At 35.8% G+C, this 12,597-nt stretch overlaps 1 protein-coding gene and 1 pseudogene across 2 annotated transcripts in view; one reads left to right on the top strand and one right to left on the bottom strand.

Moving 5' to 3' along the window:
• SLC24A2 (solute carrier family 24 (sodium/potassium/calcium exchanger), member 2) overlaps positions 1-12,597 on the bottom strand; it is a 276,790-nt gene that overhangs the window by 208,869 nt on the left and 55,324 nt on the right. The gene's annotated exons all lie outside the window — the stretch shown is intronic.
• On the top strand, positions 7,377-8,202 carry LOC105503458 (annotated as a pseudogene). Its single transcript, XR_001000480.1, has one exon. The product of XR_001000480.1 is annotated as a transcription factor BTF3 pseudogene (transcript).

Below are 12,597 nucleotides of genomic sequence, written 5' to 3'. Positions count from 1 at the left end.
GAGTAGATTGCAAAAATTTTCTCCCATTCTGTAGGTTGCCTGTTCACTCTGATGGTAGTTTCTTTTGCTAACTGGTCCCTGAGTGTTGGTAAACTGTGCAGCTGCTAGAAGAAAGCTGTAGCTGTCCATGGTGCTTAAGAATTTTCCTTAATGCTGGAGTCTCGGAGTCTGTGGTATGGAAATACTTTACACTGAACATATTGTACATTAACAATTACAATATAACAACCCCCCCCAATATCACCTTGATGTGACTAAAGAGGATTCAATGTATTTCTGACTCATCTCAATAACAAACACTTTAAATAGAAACTCATATTCTTGATTTTCTTTTTGTAGTTCTAAAACAATTTGTGTACATGTGGAATGGTGTGTGTGTGTGTATGGTGTGTGTGTGTGTGTTGTATCTCTAAAAGCTTCTACCAGCATCACATATTTCCCTGATGTTAATATTTTCATGATTTGGTTATCTACATTTCCAAAGTATAGTGCTTGACACAAGTGACTGTTTAGGTACCCAGCAATTCTGCTGTGGAGTGTGCATAGGAGCATCAGTTTCTGATCCTTCTTCCCATAAATTTAACTCCATGGTAACAATTACCTTTTATAAATTTAAGAAAAATCACTGTTGTTCAAAGTAATGGGATTTAAAATTCCTCAGAATAAACCAAAAAGAAAGAAGTTGAAAAACAGCATCTAATACCCAAAATTTCCAACTCTGAAAATCCCACTTTAAAAATACAACTCACCTGGTTTATTTTAAAATGAAACATCAGTTCTGTATATTAATAGAGACCCAGAGCAAAATGATTTCAGCTGGATTTCAGTTACAGTAACCCTTTCCATCATCAATATTCTAAAATGCTGACCCTCTGTTGATACTGGCTAGAGGAATTTTTGTGTGTATTTGAAATTATTTATTATTTTGGAGCTAGTGCTTTGATTGGTGCACCAACAACAAAAGAAGAGAAGACAGAAATATGTGTTCCAATATGATAACGAAATACTAAAGTCCTCTTTCTTTTTTCACAATGAAGTTTTAAAAGCTTTAACCATGAGATGATGAATCTGATAAGATCAGGGCAATTAATAAAGAAATTAAATAATAAATGAAAAGAAATATTAGAAAGCATTAAAACAGGAGGGTCTTTAAAATGTCATTTAATCTCCATCATTTCAGATGCTTTATGTGTCTTCATCACATCATTCCTATGACTTCCTAATGAAACAGTTCTACGGTCCTCCTAAATTAATCATTCCAACACATAACAGCCTTCATTTTGAGAATAGTTTCATCCTATTTAATCTTAATCTTTGCCATATAAAGTTTATTTCCTTTGTGAGTGTTTATGTTTGTTTACTGATAGAGAAAACATTGTCATTATTCTTCACATAACTGAAAAGTCACTAAATTAGTGAGGTTCATTGTTTTTTTTCTGATAAACGGACCTCATATTTTCAAACTCTCTTTGTCTTTTACTCTCCGTCTTCTAATATAAGGTTATTTTGCATAATACTTTTCCAAATTCCTCATACCCCATTGGTTATGCAATCCCTCTTGAGAGAGGAAAGCATGCCAGAGACTACCTGTCAGCTGCTATTATATTTTTAGTACGTGTTACTTCCATGATCTTGCTCAAATCTAAATGGAAATTATAGAGAAGAGTATTTAAGTAGTTCTATGTATAATAGGAAGTGGGTCCTAATAGATTTCCTTAGGTGAAAAAACCTGGATTTCAGAATGCTGAAACAGAGGAAATAAGATATCATCTTCAAGAATGTTCTTTTGGAACATTTATGAGATTATCAATTCTCTTGAAGCAATAAAAATGTAACTCTTCATAGTTGTTAACTGAGCTGAACTGAGAATGCTAGGTTCATCATATATTTTGGTATCACTTTAAAATAAAAGTATTATGACCTACTATATAATAACAAATAAAAATCCTGTCTCCTTTGGTACTATTACATCTTTAACAGAAAAGCTGAAAATAGTTGATTAATATTTGGTGTGTAGTTCTGAAGGTATACCTAAAAGTGCAGGATAAATCAAGATAATCTTTAAAGGAATCATGGGATATTTATCAGAAAGAACCAGTTAATAATGTTACAAAATGCCCATTAGGCATACGCATGTGAATTAGGTTCTCTGGGAAGTTAAGAAACAGGATATTAAAAAAACACAAAAACAACAACAACAAAAAAACACCCCAGGATATTCAATCCCTATCTTCAAGGTACTAACTCTCAACCTGAAGAGCCTATGCAACAGAAATTCCAGTGTCAGCATCATACAACAAAACAATAAAGAAGATGACCCCTAAACAATCTTAGCACATATGTATTGTTGACTTTGGCTGGGAAGGTCAGACATAAGGAGAAATGTCAAAGAGAGTTTCTAGAGCATTTGGAGGTGCTAGACTCAGGTGAAGCTCATATGGAAAGAGATGTTGTGAAAGGCTATTTTCTTGTCCTAATAGAATCTGGAAGGTCACCTCTGAAAGTAATGAAATTCTTTCTGCACTGCAATAAGATTGTTCAATTTTTAATTCAAGGAAAATCCCAAAGCAAACAGCACATAAAATATTGGGGCTTGGGGGTGGTAGTGATAAAATTATCATCAAAATTTAAAGACCTGTCAATCTAAGCATGCACATGGATCCATTTTAAAATAAATTATATTGTTTTTAAATGACAGATGCCATTTTTATCATGCACATTCCTGCAATCTAATTTACAATAAATCTCCAAATAGCTTAAGGCAATTTTTTTAGGTAGTGCTTTATCTAGTAGTCATGTCATGTGCTTTCTTATTCTATTTCTGTTGCATAGATGTGAAGGAGTTTTAATGTATTTCATATTTCTGCTAACAACAAAGAAAAATAAGATACACCAAAAAAGAATGAGCCCACAGAACACCTGGTACTCTTCCCTCATTAAAAAAAAAAATACTTAATACAGGTGTTTCCATTCCAAACATTCTATCATATTCCATTTAATTTACAGTCAACGTCCCCCACCAAGCCGTCTTAAGCCATAAGCTGTGTCTTTCATCATCTCATAATGACTTTAACATAGACCCTGTGAAATAAGCAATTTTTGCCATAAGACTTTAGGATCGAGTATAACACTAGAAGGGACTCCAAGAAACATCGGTGCTATTACCTTGTGTCCCTGTATAGTTGAATCAGATATGGACATGTCATTTACTGTCTTATTCATGGATTTCTTCTTGAAATCTAATCTCAGGAGAATTTCTAGTAATAATTAATAATAGAAGTCCAGGGCCAGAAGCAAAGACAGAAAAAAAATTACAGCAAAATTTTCAACTCAAAAAGTTTTTTCTACATCATACTTCAAGACAGCAGTTAACAAAAAAAGCTTAATTGGGCAAACATTTTTTAAGAGTCTACTAGATACTGAGTGCTGTATAAGGTATGTCTCTGTTGATGTGAGCATTTTGCCATACTGAGTATTTTTTACTAAAATTCACATTTGTTGGAATGCATTTAACTATTTATGTCTTTAATTTATAATCTAACTCATGATATAATCTGATGTGTGATACACTCATAATGTCAACACCATTATAATTTTTGCCAAATCTCATTAATTTAATTTCCTATATAGCGATATCAATACTGACACAATTGTAGCAACTGGGAGAGAATGTTAATGCATTTGGAGAAGAATTTAAGAGCAAGTCCTTCCAGAAGACTTCTTTTTTGGATAATTCAGAACTACAAAATTTGGTGGATACAGAATCATGATTAATCTCACACTTGGTTAAGTGCATAGCTGATGTTGCTCAACCAGACTTAACAAGAAATGCTAAGAAGAGAATGATACTTCTACACAGCAGCATGTGATAATGTCTGTTTTCCAAACATGACACAATCAGAGCAAGTCATTATCTTTGAGAAAGGTGATGCCTTCAAAGATTAAAGATTCAATAAATATTTGAAAGACAACTTTGCACAGTTTTGATTTGTAAAAGATGAACTGGGGATGGGATAAAATGTCTAAACAACTTGACATGCCTTTTGCCTTTTTTGGAGTGTGGGTGGAGATTGGGAGGAGATCCTGCTAAAAGCCAACATTATTAATACAAGGTCTGATATTTTACTTCCTTTTCAGTAAAACAATGCCAAGTGTCTTTGTGGCATTTGTAAATGGAGAACATTCAGCTTATGCCCAATCTAATTATCTCCAGATGCTTTTAATTCCAAAATACCCACATTATTAAGTTCAGGAAAAATTCATTCTTAGTTTAAAAAGAGAAATAAAAAGTATTTAAAGTCTTTCAATTTCTGGTTAATGCACAAATTTGGCATATTTAGAAATTTAAACCTGTTTGAAACCAATAGGGCGTATTTCAAACACAAACGCCAGTTAGATTAGATACCATTAAAGGGAGACTAATAAGCAAACTACAGTTAAATCCAAAATCCTGTACAACTTCAAACGCCAGTCAAACCTCACCTCTTCCTTGTAGCCTCCCCAACACTCCTTGCCAGAGGAGCTCACGTGCTTCACAACCTTTCCAGCCCTGGTCTGCACCATTCAAAACCTCTGTCTTATACTGTAGTTACATTTATCCACTAGTGTACACGCCGGTGGGGTAATTTTGTACCCCTAGAGGCATTTTGCAATGTCTTGAGACATATTTGATTGTCCTAACTGGAGAGGGCATGTGCTACCAGCATCTAGAAGGTCGAGACCAGGGATACCACTAAACATCCAGAGTGCTCAGGTCAGTTCCCCACAACAAAGAAATGGTGCTCGGACTGAGAAACCCTAATTATATCCTGCACACTGTACATCTGGTAAGTGGTTAATTTTATATTGCACGTTATAATTACATGTAATTCAATCAGTTGTCTTCTCAGTAACTAAAAGAGTGAATGCCAATCCAAATGTGCCTCTTCTAGAATAAGTAAATAGTTTAGGTAAGAATTTGGCTCAGCATTTTATTTTTATTCTATTTTGGCTTAGGATGAAATGCGTACAAATTCTGTTGAATGTTTTGATAAAAACTTTCAGAGTTGGAGGTAAACTGTCTCCATAATAAGCTATTTCCTTCATAATAAGCTATTTCCTGTGGAAAATATACACCACAGCATTTTTTTGCAGCATTTTATGTGCACATTTACTTTTGCCATTTTAAAGGAAATATATGCAATAATATAATGAGATAGAATATGAATAAAGATTGCAGTATTAAAAAACATATAAAGGCCACCATGACTGCAGTCTTTCATAAGAGAGAATTTGGTAAGAATAGTTTACATGCTCTCCTCAGTGTTTCTAAAGACACAGCACTGAATGGAAGTAATATGGACCCACAGATCAGCACTCAACGTAGCATATCTTAGAGGAGTTTTTTCCTTACTCCCAGGATACACAGCTGCTGCCCATATTCCCCTCTGGAGTACAGTTATGTCAGACTTGAAAGAAAATTCCAATCCCTACTCTGCCCTGGTCCTTTTATATCCAGATGTATAGAGCATTGGGGGAAAAAAGCACGCTTTCAGTATACAGGCTTCTTCTTAACAAGGAATATTTACAAACACTGTGATCTCCTGATTCTCAAAGCAAAACTCAGCTCTAGCGAGCCCGCATCCTCATTTAAGAATGAAAGTGGAGTCAAGGCCTATGAGCCCTGATCAAGATTTCTGCCTCCAGCTTTATAGCTCCTCAAAAACCAGTCTTCACGGAGTCAACCTCTTGGCGCACAAATATTTCACACTGAACATTGCGTAGGATTACACTTTCTCTCAACAGGTAATCTTCTTGCTGCAGTAATAACACTTTAATTGCCTGGAAAGGAATATAACTTCAAGAATATATCCAACCAAAAAGGTAAAAGGAAAAGGCAAAATCGGGTTCTATAAACTCTAGTTCTATAGTTTCATGTGTGTGAATGTGTGTAAGCTTGTGTTATTCTCACTTAATTTTGTTTGTTCATCTTGTTTTATTTTAATAAGAAAGCAAATAAAATTGCAGTGTGGTTCCAAAAAGCAATCAGAAAGCACAGCACTCCCCGTACAACAGGAAAAGGAACAGAAGAGAAGGTTGTGATTGGCTCCTGGAGACCTCAGCGACCTCCAAACTGAACAGAGTGTGAAATGTGATTTTGCTGTCTTCATAATGATTATCAAATTCCTGTTGGCTAATATAATTATTTGGCACTAAATATCCTCTACTTGTCATGCATATGACTAACTTAAAATCATTACAGGATGTCATTATTCATATATGGTTAACATAGCTAAATTCATTTGCAGTTTACCAACTGTTCTATAGAATATTTTTGCACCCTGTAGAATTGATCTATCCCAAGGCATATTCAACGTGATATATAGAGCCTTTCTTTTCTTTTACGCCAAGGGAGGATTTTAGGCTGGCTTTAAAGTTCTAATGAATGCTCCTGGGTACATTCTGTTTTTTCCTTCTTGTCAGAAAGATGGTATTTTATTTATCGCTTGGTAGTACATGTTAAATCATCATACTGTCATATACCTCTGTGAAGTCAATCCCAGATTTATTGCTTGTTCCCATTTCATTCAAGCACCTACAACATTTGGGCTGAAACTTCATCATGATTAAAGAAGCAAAGATTGTATCACCTTATTTATTAGGAAAGAAAAGAAAGCAATTCTGTGTCGTGGGCTCTAGCATTCCTAGGTTCTTCTTATCAAGCAAATCTGCTGACATTTAATGCTATGGCCTCAGTTTAAGTTAACATACATATTAGACATTTTTATGTGGATAAAACCAAAGAAGAAGGGGATCTGTATACAGTGATATTTTTGTCATCGCCCATTAAATAAAAAAAAAGAATATTTTAGATATAATCCAAATTTTTGAAAAGTGACTTTAAATAACTTACATCACATTAAGCCTGTGATCATTTTGCATTAGAGTTTGGCTTTTAATTCTCCCCACTATCTTACCTAACTTATTTTTCCCTATAGCATTTTGCATTTTCCCACACACTACATCATTTAGTTATTTATTTTGTACTGTCTTCCCCTCCCCTACAAGAAGGCAAGCTCCAAGCAGGCAGGGATTTTGGCCAGTTTTGTTCCCTGCAGGAGCTCAGACACTTAGAACAATGACCAGCATGTGGCAGAACTTGTACCTGTTTGTTGGATGAATGAATATGACATCTTTCACTCTTTCTGCAATTTTTTTAGGCATTCAAGTAATTTTGCTATAAATCCATTTCCAGAAGAAATGACTTTTTAAAATTAATTTATCCTAAGTGTGGAAAAGAAGACTCTGAAAAAAATATCCTATAGTAATTTACCTTACATCCCTCTCAGCAAAGGTCTGATCAGTTTTACATTTATTTAAAAACATGATTGGCGTCCCCGCGTGTGTGCACCTAATCTCAGCTGGTTCACCCGAGACCCCCTGAGCACCAACCCTAGTTCCCCGCGCGGCCCCTTATTCGCTCCGACAAGATGAAAGAAACAATCATGAACCAGGAAAAACTCGCCAAACTGCAGGCACAAGTGCGCATTGGTGGGAAAGGAACTGCTCGCAGAAAGAAGAAGGTGGTTCATAGAACAGCCACAGCAGTTCTCCTTAAAGAAGTTAGGGGTAAACAATATCTCTGGTATTGAAGAGGTGAATATGTTTAAAAACCAAGAAACAGTGATCCACTTTAACAATCCTAAAGTTCAGGCATCTCTGGCAGTGAACACTTTCACCATTACAGGCCATGCTGAGACGAAGCAGCTGACAGAAACGCTACCCAGCATCTTAAACCAGCTTGGCGCAGATAATCTGACTAGTTTAAGGAGACTGGCCGAAGCTCTGCCCAAACAATCTGTGGATGGAAAAGCACCACTTGCTACTGGAGAGGATGATGATGATGAAGTTCCAGATCTTGTGGAGAATTTTGATGAGGCTTCCAAGAATGAGGCAAACTGAATTGAGTCAACTTCTGAAGATAAAACTTGAAGAAGTTACTGGGAGCTGCTATTTTATATTATGACTGCTTTTTAAGAAATTTTTGTTTATGGATCTGATAAAATCTAGATCTCTAATATTTTTAAGCCCAAGCCCCTTGGACACTGCAGCTCTTTTCAGTTTTTGCTTATACACAATTCATTCTTTGCAGCTAATTAAGCCGAAGAAGCCTGGAAATCAAGTTTGAAACAAAGGTTAATAAAGTTCTTTGCCTAGTAAAAACAAAACAAAACAAAACAAAAACATGATTACTTTTAAAACCTAATCAGAAATTACAAATCGAGATCATTCATATGTCTTTCTCAGAGGGGAAAGGGGCTGCTTCCAGTCTTTGTGGTATATCTTTAAAAGTTCATAAAAGTGAAATAAAGTAGGTTAACTCTGAGGGCCTAAACAGCTCTGGGAGGTCAGTGTTATCAGCCCTTCTCAAGTGAAATGGCTGAGGCTTACAGGCTTCCATTGCTTGCCAGGTAAGGAAGAGGGGACTGGGAGTGGGATTAGGTGTGTCGGCCATGGAGGCCGTGCCCTTTCTGATCTGTAGTCAGACACATCATCCATGGCACAACTGGCCTTTACCCAAGGCTGTGCCCTTTCTAAGAGCAGCAGTTCCAGACCAGGACCAAGGCATATAGTTCCTCCTTCTCTTGGGTATTTAAGGTTTTCAGAAAGGCAGATGGTCTCACTTGAGTTGCTTTGTATGACTGGCATTTTTAATGAATTAGTGACAGAAAAAAAAAACCAAAAAAACCTGACTCACTCCCAGCTGGATAGCTTCACAAATGCCAAGCTGAAAAGAATGATATCTCATAAATTCAGGCAAATGGGCATTAAGGGGACTAAGCTGGCTGTTCTTTTAATATACTGAGTATTAGCATTTTCCAGGGCCTCAGGTCGGTAATGTAGTTTCAGCTCAGGAGACTACACCTTTCATTAAAACTCTTTTATTCTTTCTGCTTTGTTATAATGAAAAAATCTTAAGCTGTCACACCTGTAGTGATTATAGAAGGCTCTCAACGCTGGTAGGGAGAAAGACTCAGAACAGGCATGTACAATTTTCAAAGACCACATAACTGCTTCAAAAAAAAAAAAAAAAAAAAAGACAGCCGTCACCAACATTTTACATCCAAAAACAAGTTTAATTGTTCAGACTGGCGTTTTAGAAAGCTCCAGACATTGGAAGGCTCCTCAATTTTTGTATAGCCAGAGGCTCAAAGAACTCTAGGCTAGAAGGTTTTATTTACTGATGAGAGAGGGCATATTCAATATCAAAAAATGGTCATTTTTATTTGTTTGCATTGAGACTGAGAATAAAAAGTCAAGCAGCACACCAAAAGAAAAAAAATGTACTGTATGCAAATTAAGAACTAAAATAATTGCCTGCCATGAAAAGAAAAGTGAAGCACAGGAGCCTTAGGTAGGCTCTTTTTGACTTACTCATCTTTAGAACAATTTTAATGTCCATCATTTCACCTTCCACATAGTAAACAGTAAATGTCTGGTGCATGAATAACAATAAGAAGTAGAACTGAACAGACATTTCTCAAAATAAGATATACTAATGGCCAGCAAATATATGAAAAAATGCTCAACATCACCGATCAGGGAAATGCAGATCAAAACCACAAGGAAGTATCATTTCACCCCAGTTAGGATGGTTATTTTCAAAAAGACAAAAAATAACAAATGCTGGTAAGGATATGGATTTAAAAGGATTCTTATACACTGTTAGTGGGAATGTTAATTAGTATGGCTACTATGGAGAACAGTATAGAGGTTCCTCCAAAAACTACAAATAGGACCACCGCATGATACAGCAATCCCACTATTGGGCATTTATCCAAAGGAAAGGAAATAAGTGCATTGAAGAGATATCTGTACTCCATATTTATTGCAGCACTATTCACAATAATGAAGATATGGACTAAACTTAGGTGTTCAATAACAGGTGAATGGATAAAGAAAATGTGTTGTATATACACAATGGAATACTATTCAGCCAAATAAAGAATGGAATCCTGTCATCCACAGCAATGTGGATGGAACTTGAGGATAAGTGAAATAAGCCAGGAACAGAAAGTTAAACAGCACATGTCCTCACGCATATGTGGAAGTTAAGAAAAAAAGGGGAGGTGATCTCATAGAAGCAACAAGAAGAAAAGAGGATACAAGAGGCTGGATAGGGCAGCAGGAAGGGAGGACTAGGGAGAGGTTGATTAAAGGACACAAAATTAAGTTAGAGACCTGGAATAAGTTCTAGTGCTTTATCCCAACTGTAGAATGACTATAGTTAAAAATGTTAGTTTCAAGTAGCTAGAAGAAGGATATTGGGCATTACCAACACAAAGAAATAATACATGTTTGAGATGATGGATGTGCTAATTACCCTGATCTGATTACTATACATTATATGTATCTAAACATCATGATGTACCCTATGAATATGTACCATTATCATTTGTCAGTTGAAAACATAAAATTTAAAAAAATGGAAAAGCACTGCCATTTAAACGAATGAATGCCAGGTCCCTTTACCCAAGGCTGCAGGGAAAGCGAATGGACTACTCGATTGTTTTTGTGAGCACTGTCCCTAGCAGCACGGTTGTCTCCCTCGCTTCCTTCAGGCCTCTGAACAACATCACCAAAGAGAAGGTACAGAATGCAGTGAGAACCATGACGATGTTTCATTGCCTTCAACGTAGAATGAGTCTTTGGAAAATATTTGAATGTGAAAATTTATCTTGAAGTTAACTTGGCAATATCTATCTAATGTGCAGGTTTTTGATACACTAATCGCATTTATCCTATGGATAAATTACATAGTTATATTTTTAGGATATATAATTATATAAATATATGATAATTATATAATGCATATAATTTATCTGTCCACATATACAGAGGTAGAAGTACAAAGATGTTCAATGCCATATTTTTGTGACTGTAGAAAACAACCTAAATTGCCCACCAGTAGGCAAATAGTTAAACAAATGACGTTACAACCTTAAGACTGCTAGGCCATTATTTCACAGAATGAGGTAAGTTTATATATAGCAACACGAAAACATATCTAACTTATATATTACATTAAAAAAGCAAGTTGTATAATTTTGTATCTAGTTTAAGAGTCATTGTTTTGTTTAGAATACACACATATGTATATTAATGGTTTTCATTCCTTTATTGCCTGAATTGCTAAAATATGAATATATTACTTCTGCATTAAAAGTTTAAACATGCTTAAAATATTTTTTGATGCATATATTTTCTAAGCATAAATGACTACATTTAAAGTCACATTTAATAGTGTTTAAATCATCACTCCTACTCCTTTCTATACTTAAATCCTATAACTCTTAGGTTATTTTTTTACCCTTGATAATAAAATTTTTTGACAATGGAAAAAATGATATTCATCTTTCAAGCACCTTACCTACTTACAACTGTCACACTTTTCAGTTCACTTTGCTTTATAGCCTATTTGTTCAAATGCGAAGCGATAATTGATTTGTCTTGAGTTCGCCTTTCAAAATAAGCCAGCGTAAAACAAACTAGCATAGAACATAAGGCAGCTGATAAGTCAAGTTTAGCAATTCTTCTCATTTATATATTATCTAGCTATCAAGCCACCAAATAAACTTCAGAAGGTAGTCTAGCTGGTGGAAAAAGTATGAATTTTAGAATCATGATTTATGTTTGAATCCTGTCTCTGTCATAAGCTACTAGCATAACTTACCTTCTCTGAGCTTCAGTTTTTCCATCTGTAAAATACATTTCTTGTGAGGATTATACATAATGCTATGGAGTGAATGCTGTGTACAACCCCCACCCACATTCAAATGTTGAAGCCCTAACCCCAAGTGTGACTATATTTGAAGATAGTATAAAGAAGTAATTAAAGTTAAATACAATCAGAAGGGTGGGGCTTTGATCTAATAACATTTACGTCCTTATAAAAAGAGACACTTAAGAACACTTGTTTCTCTCTTTCTCCCTCTCTCCGTGTGTGTGTGCGTGCATGCATGTGCACACATGCTATACGAGAAAACAGCAAGAAGCTGATCATCTATGAGCCAGAAGAAACCAAGTCAGCTGATACCTTGATGTTGGAATTCTAGCCTCCAGTACTGTGAGAAATAGGTTTCTGCCATTTAAGCCATGCAGTCTGTGGTATTTTGTTACAGCAGCCCAAGCTGGCTAATATATGTAGCATAGGTAAAACACCAAATATAATTCCAAGTACAGGGCTGACACCGAATAAATGGTGACTGCAGGCTGACCACACTTTGCACAGCAAACTGTTAGCAGGGCCTCACACATACTGGAACTCTGTTCTCACTTTGCCTGGCAGTGTAACCTATACCTTGTGAGTCAGTTTCTCCAACCACTTGAGCAAATATTATCCCTCTGGTCTGTGAAATGGGTATGACAGTATCTACCAGGGTTGTGAGGATTTGAAAACATGGAGGAGACTTAGGATTGTCTTGGCAATGCGGGCTCTTTTTTGGTTCCATATGAACGTTAAAGCAGTTTTTTCCAATTCTGTGAAGAAACTCATTGGTAGCTTGATGGGGATGGCATTGAATCTATAAATAACCTTGGGCAGTATGGCCATTTTCA

The sequence above is a fragment of the Colobus angolensis genome, unplaced genomic scaffold (assembly GCF_000951035.1).
Source record: "Colobus angolensis palliatus isolate OR3802 unplaced genomic scaffold, Cang.pa_1.0 Scaffold86, whole genome shotgun sequence".
Lineage (NCBI taxonomy): Eukaryota > Metazoa > Chordata > Mammalia > Primates > Cercopithecidae > Colobus > Colobus angolensis.
The sequence above is the reverse complement of the archived record's forward strand: the minus strand, read 5'-3'. Positions and strand labels throughout refer to the sequence as shown.